The sequence below is a fragment of the Tachypleus tridentatus genome, unplaced genomic scaffold (assembly GCF_004210375.1).
Source record: "Tachypleus tridentatus isolate NWPU-2018 unplaced genomic scaffold, ASM421037v1 Hic_cluster_1, whole genome shotgun sequence".
NCBI classification, from domain to species: Eukaryota; Metazoa; Arthropoda; class Merostomata; order Xiphosura; family Limulidae; genus Tachypleus; species Tachypleus tridentatus.
Window position 1 is genome coordinate 6,575,420 of NW_027467777.1, and position 19,313 is coordinate 6,594,732.

The following is a 19,313-nucleotide window of genomic DNA, read 5'->3' on the forward strand; positions in this document are numbered from 1 at the left end:
TCACAGACTTACGCTGTCAGACACATTGCCCAGTTGAATGAAGTATGAAAATGGACGTAAGTTAGCAGGCCAACTAAAACAGAAAAACAACAAAATGATAATTAAAAAAGAGCCGGCAGGAGCCAATGGGTCTCGTCAGTGGTCGAGCCCATGATTTCTGCTGCACCTGCCTGAAGTCACGTGCTTATTCAGTGAATGAGATAGAGTGCGTGCAGACAACCACGTGCTTCTCGTGAGAATTTGAGGTCAGTCACTACTTCGCGTCACGTTCGGTAGGGTGACAGTGTGTGATAACCGCTTCTACTTGGCTTTACAACAGTTAGTGAACGGTATGAACTCAGTCTGTCATAAACATTTCACTTACTTCTAAGTATGTTACTTTAGTGCATTTAATTTACGAGAAGACGAGAATTGTGTTCCTTTAATAATCCCAATGTACAGACAGATTAACCGAGGTAAGCTGTATATTTTAATGTAAAGTACTGTATACCATCTGGAGGATTCGTTAATGTCTTCATAAAGCAGACAGGATTAAGACCATTGACAAGAATGAATTATTATACCACATTACGTATTAATTCGTACTGAGCTGTCCTGAGATACAATTTTAATTTGTACTGAATATCTTTTTTGCTATACAATGTCGTGTTTTGATAAAATATTTTTATTTTACTTTTTGTATAAAGAGATTGAAGTAAAACAGCACCATGATCTTCACAAAATGGTTGTAGTGTCCAAGAAAGATCCCAAAGTTCGATCACTTACCAAACGTGGCTGGCTCGCGCTTCTGATAAAGAAGAGACCGCTCCTATAAAGCGCTAGAGGTTTTAGGCACATTGATAGATGGTTTGAATTTTGTGATCCTGTTTACTTGAGAAACGTCGTACAGTGTTTTAAACTATTTGATAAAGCCGTCAACTAACCCTGTTACATTTCATTTCAGAAAGTGTATTTTCAATTCCGTAAGAAACTGTGATAGTAAACTTTATAATACAGTAAAATCTTGTATTCACAGATTACAATAGCCACTAAAATGGCTCTGACAAACGTTCCTCTTGATCAAACCTTTAGATTTCAACATTTTGATATTAGTTCAACCGATGTTTGTTTGTTTTTTCTTGGCGCCAAACTACACAATGGGCTATCTGCACTCTGTTAACTAATGAAACCCGATTTTAAATTTGTGAACCGATAAATACAAATATGACAATTTTACTTTGTTTTATCACGTGCTTTATTTACGTTAATATAAACGTCAATGATTTCTTGAAATAGGTTTCATCTTCTAAACCATATCTTACTAACAACTACAATCCCTAGTGATTTTGAATTCAAAACCATATTTTACTAACAACTACAATCTCCAGTGATTTTGAATTCAAAACCATATTTTACTAACAACTACAATCCCTAGTGATTTTGAATTCAAAACCATATTTTACTAACAACTACAATCTCCAGTGATTTTGAATTCAAAACCATATTTTACTAACAACTACAATCCCTAGTGATTTTGAATTCAAAACCATATTTTACTAACAACCACAATCCCTAGTAATTTTGAATTCAAAACCATATTTTACTAACAACTACAATCCCTAGTGATTTTGAATTCAAAACCATATTTTACTAACAACTACAATCCCTAGTGATTTTGAATTCAAAACCATATTTTACTAACAACTACAATCCCTAGTGTAAATTTTTGTTCATTTATGTTTTTGCCCTACTTTACAAATATCATAAGAATGGCAAACTGTAATGTTTTCTCAGTTATCAAAAGCCATACCTAGCATTAAAATACAACTTTCAGCTAACATCTATTTTTGTGTTTTTGTCTACAAGAACATATTACTTAAGGGCAAAAAAACAACAAACTTCCTCGCACAACACGATTACATCTATCAATCTTGACTATTCACCCATCCTACTACCATTCATTTATTATAACATCTATTGGTTACCATTCAGTTATCTTTTAACGTATTTCTCTCCTTCTCTACCCTTTCATCCAGCTAAATACCTAATTATCAGTGTTTTGGAACATCAGTTAGCAGTGTCATGCCTAATTATCAGTGTCTTGGAACATCAGTTAGCAGTGTCATGCTAGAGAACTTTTTATATTTTAATAAACAAGCTTTACTATTATCAGTGTTTTGGAACATCAGTTAGCAGTGTCATGCCTAATTATCAGTGTTTTGGAACATCAGTTAGCAGTGTCATGCTAGAGAACTTTTTATATTTTAATAAACAAGCTTTACTATTATCAGTGTCTTGAAACATCAGTTAGCAGTGTGATGCCTAATTATCAGTGTTTTGGAACATCAGTTAGCAGTGTCATGCTAGAGGACTTTTTATATTTTAATAAATAAGCTTTACTGTGGACTTGTTTCTTGATAAATGGGACACCTGATATGAGTGAGTTTTCTACACTAGTTCTGGAGGACCTTCTTAGAAAAGTTAAAATGAGGGTCTATCAACCCAGTTTCTAGTACTTTGCCCTTCAATCAGTCCCAAATAACATATTACATTGTATAAAAAAACAGCAAAATTATAGTACTTTGTCCTTCAATCATTGTTAAAGCTTCAAATAACTTATTTTAATTTGAAACAAAACACAACAGAAACAAAGTAACGAGTGGCACACGCACACACGTTCTCGTTCAATACCTTATATAGTAACTCTGTTCCATGTCTGTGGTTATTTCAAGTACCCGTTATATTATGGGTTGGGCGTGGTGCAACTCTTTGGTTAAATAATAATATCCTCGTTACCACAAACATTCACTCGACATATTGGAAACGTTGGTACAGTAAGAGTGACTGTTAAATCAGTCATAAACCAGTAGTCCAAAGTCCATGGTAGTTGATGCCTTCCTTCTAATTTATGAAACACTGTGAGCAGATAGCTTAGCCCGAATACTCTAAACAAACAATGAACATTTATGACCAAAAATGTTCACGTCATAATAGAAGCAGTAAGTGTTTGTCATCAGTTTCATCAATAGAAACTTGCTGACATCATTATAAATAAGAAGAAAAACACGTCATTCATAAGCAAAACGGGTCGTAAAACACACAGGATATCTTCATGACATTAATAGTAAACCGGTCATTATAACACACCAGGATAACTTCATGACATTAATAGTAAACCGGTCATTAGCCCACCAGGATAACTTCGTGACATTAATAGTAAACCGGTCATTATAGCCCACCAGGATATCTTCATGACATAAATAGTGAACCGGTCATTATAACACACCAGGATATCTTCATGACATTAATAGTAAACCGGTCATTATAGCCCACCAGGATATCTTCATGACATAAATAGTGAACCGGTCATTATAACACACCAGGATATCTTCATGACATTAATAGTGAACCGGTCATTATAACACACCAGGATATCTTCATGACATTAATAGTAAACCGGTCATTATAGCCCACCAGGATATCTTCATGACATAAATAGTAAACCGGTCATTATAGCCCACCAGGATATCTTCATGACATTAATAGTAAACCGGTCATTATAGCCCACCAGGATATCTTCATGACATAAATAGTAACCGGTCATTATAGCCCACCAGGATATCTTCATGACATAAATAGTAACCGGTCATTATAGCCCACCAGGATATCTTCATGACATTAGTAGTGAATATGGAATACATTTATCTTTTTATAGTGTAAACACAAGTGATGCGTCACCACAGTGTAGGACCATAATTCTCATAGTCTAAACACATTGTGTTGAGTCTCGTATTCACTCAAGACTTCTGTTAGTTTATAATGGAACGTGTATGGCACTCGCGTCTTATTCTTGTATGTAAATATCTTAAAGATCAGATGACATTGTCTTAGACTCAGCTGTTTCTACAAGAGTTCAAAAACATTCATCATAGGTTTCTTAATTATTCGTGAATCATTGGAATTTAGGCTGATATTTTTCATAAATTCTTTATTGTATATTAAACACGTATTAAACTGTTTTGAAAAACGGTCCACTAAAACAACTGTCTCAGAAAACGTATATATATTTTGTACTGTAAACTGGATAGTATTCAATTTAGGCTTAACTGAACCGTCAACTAGGGTTATCAAGGTAAATAGTTACACCATTATAAATATTTATTTATTTGCAAAATTACCAAAGTAAACAGTTACCCCATTGTTAATATATATATGTATATATTTCTATATTTGCATCATAACCAAAACATTAGTTAAAATGGTTTAAAGACCAAAACTCACTCCTCCATCGAAGAATTTCCTTGAGTTAATTATTAAAGAAACTGGTTCACTATAGTTGGTGTTATTTTCGCTCATGTGGCGCTGTGGTGTAGATATTTTTTCCTCGTATCCTTAGCTAGGATTTAAGTTTCATAACTTGTTTTCTGTTCCAAGGATTGTTTCTTTGATTAACCCTTAACGTTCATTGTTCTGTTCCCACTCTCACCTTTAGCTGTTGCTTATATCGAACAAACTATTCAGCTAAATATTTTTTTACCAAGTAATTCATCTCAAGAGATCATATGTTTAAATTTGTTTCTCTTTGAGGGTTCTTGAAGAAAGACACTATAGATACGACAAGGACAATGTGTTTATCCAGAAGTTTCTTGCTAGTATCATATAAAACATGTCGTTTAGAGTCATATAGTAAGATAGCTTTAATCCGAGTAGTAGTCATTAAAAGAGGTTTATATATAGATACATTTTAGTCTTTTCAACCCACACCCAATCGAAAAATTACGGGTAGAAACATTAATTAGTTTAGTACTTAAATCACGAGGTGTTTACTCAATTTAAAACCATATGTTAATAAACATCAGTTAGTTTATTCTACTAATTTAATGTAAAACCGTACTGTGTCACATATAGCATACGTGGCTGAAGAACAATAAATACAAACTTCGTCTTACTAAAGAGTTACTTAACCCTTAAAGTATAGATGTTGCATAACATTTCCCAGAATTTGTTGGAGTTCTGATGAAATGTGATACGCAGACACACAAATAAATAAGCCGGAAAGTTTAAAAAAACCTAGAATATGTTGTGAACACTTTGTTGTTAATGGTGGCTGTTTGTTTGTTGTTAAGCACAAAACTATTCTTTAGATTATCCTTGTTGAGCAAACCACGAGTATCGAAACCTGACTTATTATTATTAAACTTTTAAATTTTTTGGAGGAAAAACAACCAAGCTTTGTAATATTTTGGTCACTGCAAACTTATAATCCATAAATAATTTTCAAATGTTTTCTCTATGATTGTCATCTTGAGAAAGTATGCTGTCTTTGTTTGATTTGGTTTGTTTTACATTTCGTGCAAAGCTACACGAGGGTTATCTGCGCTAGTCGTCCCTAATTTAGCAATGTAAGAATAAAGGGAAGGTATCTAGTCATCACCACCAACCGCCAACTCTTGGGTTACTCATTTACCAACGAATAGTGGTATTGACTGTCACATTATAACGCTCCGACGGCTGAAGGGGCGAGCATGTTTGGTGTGACGGGGATTCGAACCCGCGGCCATCAGATTAGGAGTCGAGTGCTTTACCCTCCTGGCCATGCCGGACCACTTTCTTTGTTAGAAAGATATTTTTTCCAACTAACTATATATTAAATAGGTTTGGTGCTATTTTAGACATATTAAATTAAAATACATATAACATCTTGAAACATATAACAGTTCTAATTAAAACTAAAAATGTTACACAATACTTACATGATTTAATGAAAGTAAATAGGTGGCAGTGTATTTAACATTGCATTTAAAACAAGTTAGCTGCTACATTACATTATAGGGTTGGTCCTAAAACTGCATCAGTCTCGGTTCTTTTGTCACAATATGGATTGTATAAGAAAACAGTGATATTAAGACGTACAGTAGTAAATTAAAGAACAATGTGATTTCGCTTAATACAATGCAAGCGAATTATTGTAATGGTGGTTTGTTCTAATGAATAATCCAACACACTTATCGATTTGTTAATTTTTCTTTTCTTTTTTGCCAGTTATAAAATAATAGAATTAGTCGTTGTGTGGAAACGAAAGTAATGCATAATAGTGAACCAGTTGACATTGTTTGTTTGTTTGGAATTTCGCGCACAACTACAAGAGAGTTATCTGCGTTAGCTGTCCATAATTTAGCTGTGTAAGACTAGAGGGATGGCAGCTAATCATTATCATACACCGCCAACTCTTAGGCTACTATTTTACCAAGTGAGATTGACTGAAACACGGCTGAAAGGGCGAGCATGTTTCGTGTGACAGGGATTCCAACTCGCGACCCTCAGGTTGCAGATCCAAAAGTTTACATACTCATCAAATCAATCTCAACCATAGATACTGAGTTTTATTTCTCGACATCATTGTTTTAATCCTTAAACAGCAGAAATGTTGTAGATAGCAGCATCAACTGATGATGGCCGCCATTTAAGGGTTAAAATGCATTTGTTTTATTTTATTAATTTATGTATGGTTTACAATACAGAGAGTAGGACTAATCAGAAGATAGAGGAAGAAGTTACTTAAAGGTCCAAGTTTTCAAAAGTTCCTGGGCTACTTACTTTCATTGAAAAAATAATTATTACACTGTGTCTGTCCGGCCAAGATGCTTTAAAAAAAGTATACTCCGGATGTCTGTCTCAACCTCCCCTTCTCTAACATAATTGAAGCGATGTTGTTTTAATAGCTTCCTCGTATTTTTAAGTTAGGAATTTTGCAACATTTTAAAAGCATTGAATTTGGTATAAAATTGTTTACTGAGTAAAATGTAAATGCAAAAAGAAACAAAGGCTGTGCAGGGAGTGAGGTCCATGAACGTAAGTTGCCAACTGGCTCTTTGTTGACAAACTGTTGGCCATTGATGACTCGCCGATGGTATAGCTGTATGTCTGCTGACTTACACCGTTACATGCCCGGTTTCGATAACCGAAGTGGGCAGAGCACAGTTAGCCCATTGTGTGGCTTTGTGATTAATTCCAAATAATCAATTATTCAATTGTCATCAATGTTTGTGTTCTTCATGTACATAGCATATTTGTAATATCTTACTCCCCATTAACGCTGAGGGCTTTTAAAGCTGAAAGTCTGGCTTAAATACTCGAGGTGGGCTCAGTACAAGTAGCTCAGTGTGAAGCTCTAAAACCAAAGAAAATTCTTTCTTAGCGCCAAGCTATCACATCAGACGAGTGCTAAGGTTATCCGTTAATCTGTTTCTTCGCTAATGTTATACTGTTTAGTTTTTATCCTGTTTATATGTTTATATAGTATTCTTCTAATTGATGATGTTTATATGTTTATATATTATTCTAAGTGATGATGTTTATATGTTTATATAGTATTCTAAGTGATGATGTTTATATGTTTATATAGTATTCTAATTGATGATGTTCTAATATTCGAAACGTTTGACTTTAAATTAATAACACTATGTAACACAAATTTTGTTCCTAGATAGTATGTGTTATTTCTTAATTGCTTATGTTGTAAAAGTAAAGAAAATGGCCATTATTCCCTTCAAACTTTGCTTTTGTGACCTGGATAATGAAATTTAGAAATTAATCTATTTTCTATGTAAAAACGGGCAAATTTGTACATTTTCATTTACATAAGGTCTGAATAAAACAACATATGAATTGAGATATACATGTATTTATACTAAAGTTGAACAAAATGTTTAGAAGTGAGTAGTTTTCGAGATTTGCGACTGCAACGTAAATCACTTTCACGTATCAGACCCAAATATAGTCTCCTATCATGTTTTCGTTATACGCTCCGAGATCACAAAACAAAGTTTGAAGAGAAAAATAGGTCTTTTCCATTTACTTTAGGCATAAACAATTGGGAAATAACACTTTCTGTCCAGGAACAAGAAAAAGTAAAAATTGTGTTACATGGTGTAATTACACATTTTACACAGCTTTTAACATGTGTGAAATAAACTAATAAGACACTCACATCAGAATAATTGGCTAGGTAGTTAGGGGTACTCGATTTGTAATCTGAAGATCGCGGGTTCGAATCCCCGTCACACCAAATAGGCTTATCCTTTTAGTTATGGGGCTTTATAACGTGACGGTCAATCCGCTATTCCTTGGTAAAAGAGTAGTCAAGAGTTGGTTGTAGATATGATAACTAGTTGCTTTCCTCTAGTCTTACACTGTTAAATTAGAGACGGCTAGAGCAAATAGCCCTCGTGTAGGTTTGCTGGAAATGGGAAAACAAACAAAAAATCATAATAATGATTATATATATATAACCGTTTAATTACACGTATGAAATAGAAAAGACTAGGACAGAGAACTTGCAGATTTACTCTAACATTTTTCTGCTAGAAGGTTTTATCCTTTTAATTAATGAGTAACATATGGTACACAAATGATATATATATGTGTATGTATGTATAGAAAGCTTGGCTCACTGTGCACGTAGTGCTTAGCACTACATACACAGTTTTCGACAGGGTTTTAATGTCCTGGAACATAATCAGTTAAGTGATATGCCAGTTGAACTTATCGACTGTGTTATGAAGCAGTAGCTGACATTCAAAGTTAGTGATATGCCTGTTGAACTTACCCACTGTGTTATGAAGCAGTAGCTGACATTCAAAGTTAAGTGATATGCCTGTTGAACTTATCGACTGTGTTATGAAGCAGTAGCTGACATCCAAAGTTAAGTGATAAGCCTGTTGAACTTATCGACTGTGTTATGAAGCAGTAGCTGACATTCAAAGTTAGTGATATGCCTGTTGAACTTAACCACTGTGTTATGAAGCAGTAGCTGACATTCAAAGTTAAGTGATATGCCTGTTGAACTTATCGACTGTGTAATAAAGCAGTAGCTGACATTCAAAGTTAAGTGATATGCCTGTTGAACTTATCGACTGTGTTATGAAGCAGTAGCTGACATCCAAAGTTAAGTGATAAGCCTGTTGAACATACCCACTGTGTTATGAAGCAGTAGCTGACATTCAAAGTTAAGTGATATGCCTGTTGAACTTATCGACTGTGTTATGAAGCAGTAGCTGACATTCAAAGTTAAGTGATATGCCTGTTGAACTTATCGACTGTGTAATAAAGCAGTAGCTGACATTCAAAGTTAAGTGATATGCCTGTTGAACTTATCGACTGTGTTATGAAGCAGTAGCTGACATCAAAGTTAAGTGATATGCCTGTTGAACTTATCGACTGTGTTATGAAGCAGTAGCTGACATTCAAAGTTAAGTGATATGCCTGTTGAACTTATCGACTGTGTTATGAAGCAGTAGCTGACATTAAAAGTTAAGTGATATGCCTGTTGAACTTATCGACTGTGTTATGAAGCAGTAGCTGACATTTAAAGTTAAGTGATATGCCTGTTGAACTTATCGACTGTGTTATGAAGCAGTAGCTGACATTCAAAGTTAAGTTATATGCCTGTTGAACTTATCGACTGTGTTATGAAGCAGTAGCTGACATTCAAAGTTAAGTGATATGCCTGTTGAACTTATCGACTGTGTTATGAAGCAGTAGCTGACATTTAAAGTTAAGTGATATGCCTGTTGAACTTATCGACTGTGTAATGAAGCAGTAGCTGACATTCAAAGTTAAGTGATATGCCTGTTGAACTTATCGACTGTGTTATGAAGCAGTAGCTGACATTCAAAGTTAAGTGATATGCCTGTTGAACTTATCGACTGTGTAATGAAGCAGTAGCTGACATTCAAAGTTAAGTGATATGCCTGTTGAACTTATCGACTGTGTAATGAAACAGTAGCTGACATTCAAAGTTAAGTGATATGCCTGTTGAACTTATCGACTGTGTTATGAAGCAGTAGCTGACATTCAAAGTTAAGTGATGTGCCTGTTGAACTTATCGACTGTGTTATGAAGCAGTAGCTGACATTCAAAGTTAAGTGATATGCCTGTTGAACTTATCGACTGTGTAATGAAGCAGTAGCTGACATTCAAAGTTAAGTGATATGCCTGTTGAACTTATCGACTGTGTAATGAAGCAGTAGCTGACATTCAAAGTTAAGTGATATGCCTGTTGAACTTATCGACTGTGTTATGAAGCAGTAGCTGACATTCAAAGTTAAGTGATATGCCTGTTGAACTTATCGACTGTGTAATGAAGCAGTAGCTGACATTCAAAGTTAAGTGATATGCCTGTTGAACTTATCGACTGTGTTATGAAGCAGTAGCTGACATTCAAAGAGAAATTATCTTTTGAAACATCTCAAGATTCTGCATTCCACTCGAGAAGTTAAGACAAACATAAGATATTAAATTTTACATACAGTTTTAAATTAAAATAAAGAGTTCGACAACAGGTGCTGCTCTACGCTTGGTGCACTGGCGTAACAGCTGTGTCGGGAGCGTTAACCCTCTCAACTGTTCAGTATTCTTTGTCTAAATGTGGAACGTCAAACTTTTTTTATGGGGTGTTTACTTCATTCAAATATATGAGCTTCCAGAAAACTAGGTTCGACTGAACAGTGTTTAGGATATATGTGTTAAAAATAATAATCCTTTAATGCTATAATCTGTTGTGCAAAAGCATTTTGTAAGTTTGATTTAAATAGAATAAAAAGAGCTTCTGTCTAATATTTTGGTAAAATTGTTTTATAAATGAGAACTAAGTATTGAAAAGACATAAAACTTTCTTATGTGTTGTAACAAAATATAAAGTTTACCCAAACTGCATAGTCTAGTTGTTAGGATATTCGACTAGCAATCTGAGGGTCGCGGGTTTGAATCTCCTTTCAGTACATGCCTTTTCATCCGTATGGGCGCTATTATGTAATAGGCAATCCCGCTATTCGTTGGTATATAGTAGTCCAAGAGTTGGCGGTGAGTGATATTGACTAGCTGACTTTCCTCTCGTCTTACACTACTAAATTAGATACTTCTAGCAGAGATAGCTCTCGTGTAGCTTTGCGCGAAATTTGGAAACTAACCAACCAACCAAAGCAGCATCAATGTGTCACGTGATTTAGATAAATTATCTCTCTTACACCAGTAATAATTCTTAGCTTAAAACAATACAAAAAACGTGTAATTTCAAATTGGTTTTCTTTCATGAAGACTGTAGGCTATTTTAATGTAGGTTTAATTAGCTCGTGGTATTGGTATATCTACCTTGGTATCACCGACTTTTTGCTTGAAGTATCTCTGATGATAATATTTGAGTATATTTCTAATATTTTGATTTTGTTTGATGCAACATTCGATTTACTTCAAAACCAAAACAAAACTTTTTTTTTTATATTACGCAGAAATAAATTAATGGAATTAGCTTCAATATTGATGGTATATTTGTTTCAAGTTTATTTGTGGCCGACATATTAAACAACCTATAATAAAAAACAAAACACATGGACCCACTAGTCATTTGATGTACACATAACTCAGAAAAATCAAATGTGTTCATAAGCCCAGTTGAATCTATATAAACATCCACTGATAGTTCTAGGGTGAAACAACTCGTGAAAAGTTTTTTAAAGTCCAATGTACAGTGTTGTGTCATTGTCTGAAAGAGTTTTGTTACTTTGATATTTTCCTTAATAACAAAAATATAATTTGTGTTATTAATCCATACCAGTTTGTAAATAAAAGGCATTAAAATTACTTTTATTTTACACCATTATTAATGATATGTTCAACGCCCACATTACTATGTATGTCGTACCCTCACTAGCCTAACGAGCAATGGTAACTAATGGAAGGCCTCACGGTTCTGGATAGTGAGTGTGTCAGACATTTTATAAACTAATTTTGCTTTGTTTTCATTCACTAGTTCATATAATTAATATGACTGAACATGCTTATTCTCTTTTTAAGTAACCTTAAATAAAGCGATAGTGACTGAGTGATGCAAATATATGATAAAAGTTTAAACGTTAAAACATTCTTACATCTAAGCCTCGTTTAAAAAAATAAAAATAAATAAGCCTACGTCCTACAACAAATAGGCCCGGTTGTAATATAGATATATATATTCGTTAGGATTAAACGAATGTGAATTATTAACATACCATTTCTGGTAATAATTACGAAAACACGCGCACATTTTTTTTTTAAATTAGAAAAAGAACAGAAACCTTCTGCACGTTAAATGTTCTAATTTTATTCCAGCTCATAGAATTGTTAGGCCATGTAATAAAACTGTGCATTATAATGACTACGGACGATACATGTTTAAGTAGAAATGTTTCAAGCAACACGACGAAATTAATAACTTGACAGCTAAATATTTGTGACAGTTTAAATACCGCAAGCTGGTGAAGCATTACAAACAAATAGGCCTTTAACTGAAGACAGAAATCTGTTAAAATACAGACGTTGTTCTGTTATTGTAGTGTTCTATATTCCTGTCAATGTGACATGTTTAATTTTTGCAATGCCTGTAAAGTAAATAAATAATAACAATCTTCCTCGTTTTAGTACAGGTGTTTCCTGTTAAGACTAAAATGTCTCTCAAATAACTGATGTTTGCATTTACTTCCTGTAGGTAATAACAGTAATTTTATTTTAAAAGTAGAACCAACCATACGGAAAGTAGTCTAGGCCTACTAGTTTACGTGTTTTTTAATACGTCCGTAAAATTTAGCTGTGGTACGTTTACCTAACGTAGCACGACACCTGTTGTTCATCAGTGTGGTTGAAAGTCATAGGTCATAGTTTAGAAATAATTTTCATATTCAGCACTTGACGTAAAAAGTTAATATTACGATACATATTCAAAACTAACTGTTAGCAGTAGGCTAATTAATATTCATAATTTGAGTGGATGGGAGGTCACTGAAACACTACTCTTGTATTTCAGTCGAGAATCGAGTGTCCTATTGTTTGTTTGTTCTGAATTTCGAGCAAAGCTACACGATGGCTATTTGTACTAGCCGCCCCAAGTTTAGCAATATAAGACTAGAGAGAAGGCAGCTAGTTATCACCACCAATCGCCAACTCTTTGGCTACTCTTTTACTAACGCATAGTGGGATTGATTGTAACTTTATAATGCTTCCATAACTGAAAGACTGAGCATGTTTAGTGTGATGAGGATTCGAATCCGCGAACTTGAGTTTGCGAGTCGCATAACCACTAGACCGTGTGTGTAAGGCCAAAGCCGAGAAAAGTCTGCTCTATTGCTAAAGACCAACTCACAGTTAAACACTAATATTTTGTATTCAATTTATAATGTTTGTTATAATGCAGAACTAGTTTAACTGTTGTTCCTTCCATGTTTGGAATGAAGTTTTTTCATGTGCACCAGTATGAAGGCAATATGCGGATGTGCGCTTCCAGTTTCTTTCTATTTTAAAGGACGGGGAGTGTTTTTCTACCATCGACCCTATTGGATCATTAGGCCGCTTTGCAACGCTACCAGATGGATAGTTGAGTTTTAGGCCTATCAACTGAAAGGGTTGTTACTGAGAATGTGCGCGGAACTTCATTGGTTGTTGTGCGGCTGCGCAGCTTAAAGGGAACCCTGGTTCATAGGTCATTCGATAATACATCATTTTAAAAGAATCCACGTATTTTTTTTTATGGGGAACAGCCTTGACTTTCGACCTACTGATGGCTAACTCTAAGTTGTTTATAAGTAGAAGAACTAGTTTGTAGTCTGCCTAAAAAAGTGTTTACCCGGCGAAGTAAAATAGTGTGTAAACAGACTTTTTTTTTCACGAATTACACAGTTTAATATGTATAAACAAATAAGAAATGCTCTTCTGTCACAAATTGTAGTGAAAAAAAAATGGAAAAATCCAATTTCTATAAAGCTTGGTCCTAAAAGTCAAACGAACTTCTAAAAGCTATGTTTTAAATGGATAACTAACCGAACGAATGATACGGATTTGGGGATTGTTTCAGGTTTGTATTTTTTATCTTATGTCGTAAGTGTGAGAGCTCAACAGTGATAGAAGGTCTGCAGTAAAATACGTGAAGGTGACGCCAAACTAAAATGTTGATTAAAGTTGCTATTATTGTACATTCTATATTTATTTCTCTTATAAGTTCCTGGAATTTGTGTCATGGACTGTGATACAAAATGGTGGATAGGGGCGGCCCGCTCTCCTGTTTATAGCAGTACGTTTTAAGCCTGGGGACTTTTGGCAGTTACATGATTAATATTGTTGATACATGAGAATAATTTACGAATACTGACCTTTTATGGGACAATCCCTTGTGATAAATCTGGCACTTAGCTCAAAAATTCACGTTTCGCGCTTTGGAGCCGTGAGTGCGTTATAAGAGTGATGATCACATCCAATTATTGAATTAGTGTAGCCAAACGTTGCCGGTGGCGGCAGATGCGCTTCCTCAAGTGTACAATTTCAAACTTACGAACGTGCAACACGGAAAGCCATTGTGAAGCTGCGCACGAATATCTGAAATAAAACCTTTTTTGGTGCACTTAAGCTACAACTTTCTGATGCAATGCGACAACACTCTTGTGTCTGGACGTGTTAACGCAAGTCACAGCTTCAGTAATGCTAAGTCATTTGTTTTCTCTCAAGGCGTCCCGGCATAGTCAGGTGGTTACGATACTCGACTCTCAATTTGAGGGTCGCGGGTTTTATTCCCCGTCACACCAAACATACTAGCCCTTATAGCCGTGGGAACGTTATAATGGTACGGTCAATCCCACTATTCATTGGTAAAAGAGTAGCTCAAGAATTGGCGGTCGGTGGTGATGACTAGTTGCCTTACCTCTAGTCTTACACCTCTAATTTAGGAATGGTTAGCGCAGATAGCCCTCGTATAACTTTGCGCAAAATTCAAAACCAAACAAGCAATGATTTCAAGGTTTAAAGTGTTTTTATTTATTCTAAAATTAATTACATATGGTATTGTAGGTGTCGTAACGGTAATACTAATAATCAAAACACTATTATTTTCAGGGAGCTTTAAATGATGTATAAAATCAAGTACTAGAACCAATATTAGTGTGAATATACTTACTTCAGTACGAACTGAAACATTCAGTAATATATACATACTTCAGTACGAACTGAAACATTCAGTAATATATACATACTTCAGTACGAACTGAAACATTCAGTAATATATACATGTTACTTCAGTACGAACTGAAACATTCAGTAATATATACATACTTCAGTACGAACTGAAACATTCAGTGATATATACATGTTACATCAGTACGAACTGAAACATTCAGTAATATATACATGTTACTTCAGTACGAACTGAAACATTCAGTAATATATACATACTTCAGTACGAACTGAAACATTCAGTAATATATACATACTTCAGTACGAATTAAAACATTCAGTAATATGTATCCAAACAACAATGGCAGAGAGATAAAACTATTGATACAGAAGAACAGTTAATAGTGTTATAAAACAGTTAATACAGAGAGATAAAACTATTGATACAGAAGAACAGAAAGTAGTGTTATAAAACAGTTAATACAGAGAGATAAAACTATTGATACAGAAGAACAGACAGTAGTGTTATAAAACAGTTAATACAGAGAGATAAAACTATTGATACAGAAGAACAGACAGTAGTGTTATAAAACAGTTAATACAGAGAGATAAAACTATTGATACAGAAGAACAGACAGTTGTGTTATAAAACAGTTAATACAGAGATAAAACTATTGATACAGAAGAACAGACAGTTGTTTTATAAAACAGTTAATACAGAGAGATAAAACTATTGATACAGAAGAACAGACAGTAGTGTTATAAAACAATTAATACAGAGAGATAAAACTATTGATACAGAAGAACAGACAGTAGTGTTATAAAACAGTTAATACAGAGAGATAAAACTATTGATACAGAAGAACAGAAAGTAGTGTTATAAAACAGTTAATACAGAGAGATAAAACTATTGATACAGAAGAACAGACAGTAGTGTTATAAAACAGTTAATACAGAGAGATAAAACTATTGATACAGAAGAACAGACAGTAGTGTTATAAAACAGTTAATACAGAGAGATAAAACTATTGATACAGAAGAACAGACAGTAGTGTTATAAAACAGTTAATACAGAGAGATAAAACTATTGATACAGAAGAACAGACAGTTGTGTTATAAAACAGTTAATACAGAGAGATAAAACTATTGATACAGAAGAACAGACAGTTGTTTTATAAAACAGTTAATATAGAGAGATAAAACTATTGATACAGAAGAACAGTAATCGTGTTATAAAACAGTTAATACAGAGAGATAAAACTATTGATACAGAAGAACAGACAGTAGTGTTATAAAACAGTTAATACAGAGGGATAAAACTATTGATACAGAAGAACAGACAGTAGTGTTATAAAACAGTTAATACAGAGAGATAAAACTATTGATACAGAAGAACAGAAAGTAGTGTTATAAAACAGTTAATACAGAGAGATAAAACTATTGATACAGAAGAACAGACAGTTGTTTTATAAAACAGTTAATATAGAGAGATAAAACTATTGATACAGAAGAACAGTAATCGTGTTATAAAACAGTTAATACAGAGAGATAAAACTATTGATACAGAAGAACAGACAGTAGTGTTATAAAACAGTTAATACAGAGAGATAAAACTATTGATACAGAAGAACAGTAATCGTGTTATAAAACAGTTAATACAGAGAGATAAAACTATTGATACAGAAGAACAGTAATTCTTGGTGACGAGAAACACTTGAAGTAAAATTGTGGCTGATATGGGTATTAACACTTTTACTGATAAGTAGAGAACCATGTTTCGACCATCTTAGGTCATCTTCAGGTTAACAAAGAGAGAATTTGCAACTGACCGTTGCAAAGTACATCTCTTTGGGACAAGACTATAAACGAGTACGGGATTGTAGGGTGCAGTTAGATGTTAGGTTAGTAATTGATATAGGTATAAAGGTGTTCCTTTATATTTGTTTAATTTTGGTTTTAGTTGCTGCTGTATACGTAGGGCTTCTTTTGTTTTTGCATTTGTTTATATTTGTTTCCCTACTTTATATCTGGGTGTTTTATATGGTTATGTTGTGTTTATTTGATTTGCAGTGTTCAAAAACGTGTGAAGATGTTTTTTTTTCTTTGAATCTAGTTTCCATTTTTCTGTTTGTTTCTCAAATATAAAAGTTGTGGCAGTTGTTGCATTGTATTTTATAAATTATGTTTGTGTTGTGTTTGTCAGTGTAGTTTTTACATAGTACGGACTTTAGTTTTGTACTTGGTTCTTGAATAAATTTGGTGTTTACTGGAATGTTGTGTTTTGTTATCAGTTTTTTCAAAATGTTGGTTGTTTTTTTGCTGATGTTAGGAACATAAGGTATACAGCAGTGTAAGGTTTTGTAGTTTGTTGTATCTTGGGATTTATTCTTGTTTAATTGTTGTTGGTCTAGATGTGTGCGCATATTTGTTTCACGGTTTTTTGAGAAAATTTGTTATTGTTAATGAAGTGTTGTTTTATTTTGTTGATTTCATCGTTACTTTTATCAGGTGAACATAGTTTTGTGACTGTGTTTATTTGGTTTATTAATATCTTGAGTTTTTGTTTTGTTTTGTATGCTGAGTCCAAGGGAATGTTTAATCCAGTATTGGGGATTTTTCTGTGGATTTCTGTTTTGATTTGTGTATCGGTTCTGATTATCTTGAGGTTAAGAAATGCTATTTAGTTAGTTTTTTCCTATTCACAGATGAAATTAATGTTGGGGTGAATACAGTTGCTGTGGTTGATAATATTAAGTGTTTGTTCTGTGAACCCAACAATTGTATCATCAACATACCTGTACAGGTATAGTAGTGGGTGTAAGGCTGCATTGATCGCTTGAGATTCAGTCTGAAAATGTTTGCTTCAACTGGTAACACGGAACTCCGCATACTTAAGCCATTCATTTGTTAGTAGTTTTGGTCATTAAAAATAAAGTTATTTTGGTGGTAGTAGATTCTATAAGTGTTGCTAATTGGTTGTTGCGGATGTTTATCAATGGATTGAATTCTTGAATATAAAGTTCTAAAGCTGTCTTGCAGGCTTCAGTCGTTAGGACTTCTGTGAAGAGAGAGATCACATCAAAACTGTTCATTAAGACTTGATGATTTAGTTAATTAAGAATAGATTTAAAGTTAAAAGATTCCTTGAAAAAGGAGCCGGTTGACGTTACGTATTTAGAAAATGTCCATACTGTTAAAAACTACTCTGACAAACACAACACTGACATAATTCATAAAACATAATGCAACTACTTCCACGACTTCTGTGTTGGAGAAACAAAAAGAAAAATGGAAACTAGATTCAAAGAACACAAAGAAAACACCTTCACACGTTTTTGAACACTGCAAATCAAATAAACACAACATAACCATAGAAAACGCCCAGACACAAATATAAACAAATGCAAAATCAAATAAGCCCTACCTATGCAGCAACTAAAACCAAAATTAAACCAATATAAAGGAACACTTTTAAACTCTTACTAATTAATAAACATCTACCTGCAGCGCCCCCTCTAAAATCACGTACCTGTTTACAATCTCGTCCCTAAGACACGTGCCCGACGACGGCTAGTTGCAAACTCTCTTTGTTAACCTGAAGATAACCTAAGCAGATCAAAACTTTGTTCTGTACTTTATTGTAGTTAAAATTTTAATACCATACCAGCCGTCTTGAGAACACAGACGAACAGTTAAAAGAGTGCTATTAAACAGTTGGTACAGAGAGATAAAACAGTAAGTGTTCCGAGGTAAAACAATTAGAACGTTAGAACATTTACGTTTATTCTCTTTTTCACTACACACTTTATATTATTCTTGAAATGGATTTCTTCCAACTCTTTGTGTGACTGTAACCGAACAACACAGTAAAAAGCATTGACAAGTTTCTCACCTGTAGACGGAGAACTCGGCTATTGATATCTGAAAATCTACGTACGTGAATAATATTATTAGTTCAATGAAAATCTAAACTAAAATTCAAAAATATTTTAAAACTGAAACAAAGAAAACTCAAATCCACGAAACCAATTTCTCACTTGAACGTATGTAGTGCTATTTTACAGTCCAATCGTAAACGAAGTTGAAACAATAGACCTTTCATTTATTTCTGCGCCTTCAACTTCTTAATTGGAGAATTTTTTTTCCAAAGGATTTTCTTGATTTTATTTCGTATTTAAATGCATGATGTTATGTTTATATAAAGATAAGCAATTACCAGTTTTGAAAGGTATGTTCTGTCTGTGTTTATGATTCGTGGTTATGAACTTTGATTGCATTTTTTATATATGTAACTATGCTAAATCGATACAAGAACGATCGCTTCCCAGTGGCACAACGGTATGTCTGCGGACTTACAGTGCTAA

The 19,313-nt window shown here is 33.9% G+C and overlaps 1 long non-coding RNA gene across 1 annotated transcript in view; it reads left to right on the forward strand.

Moving 5' to 3' along the window:
* The first annotated feature begins 218 nt into the window (after window positions 1-218).
* Window positions 219-19,313, forward strand: part of LOC143241913 (uncharacterized) — a 34,628-nt gene continuing 15,533 nt past the window's right edge. Inside the window, exon 1 of the long non-coding RNA XR_013022343.1 lies at window positions 219-455. This is a non-coding gene — a long non-coding RNA (uncharacterized LOC143241913). The remainder of the gene's footprint in view (window positions 456-19,313) is intronic.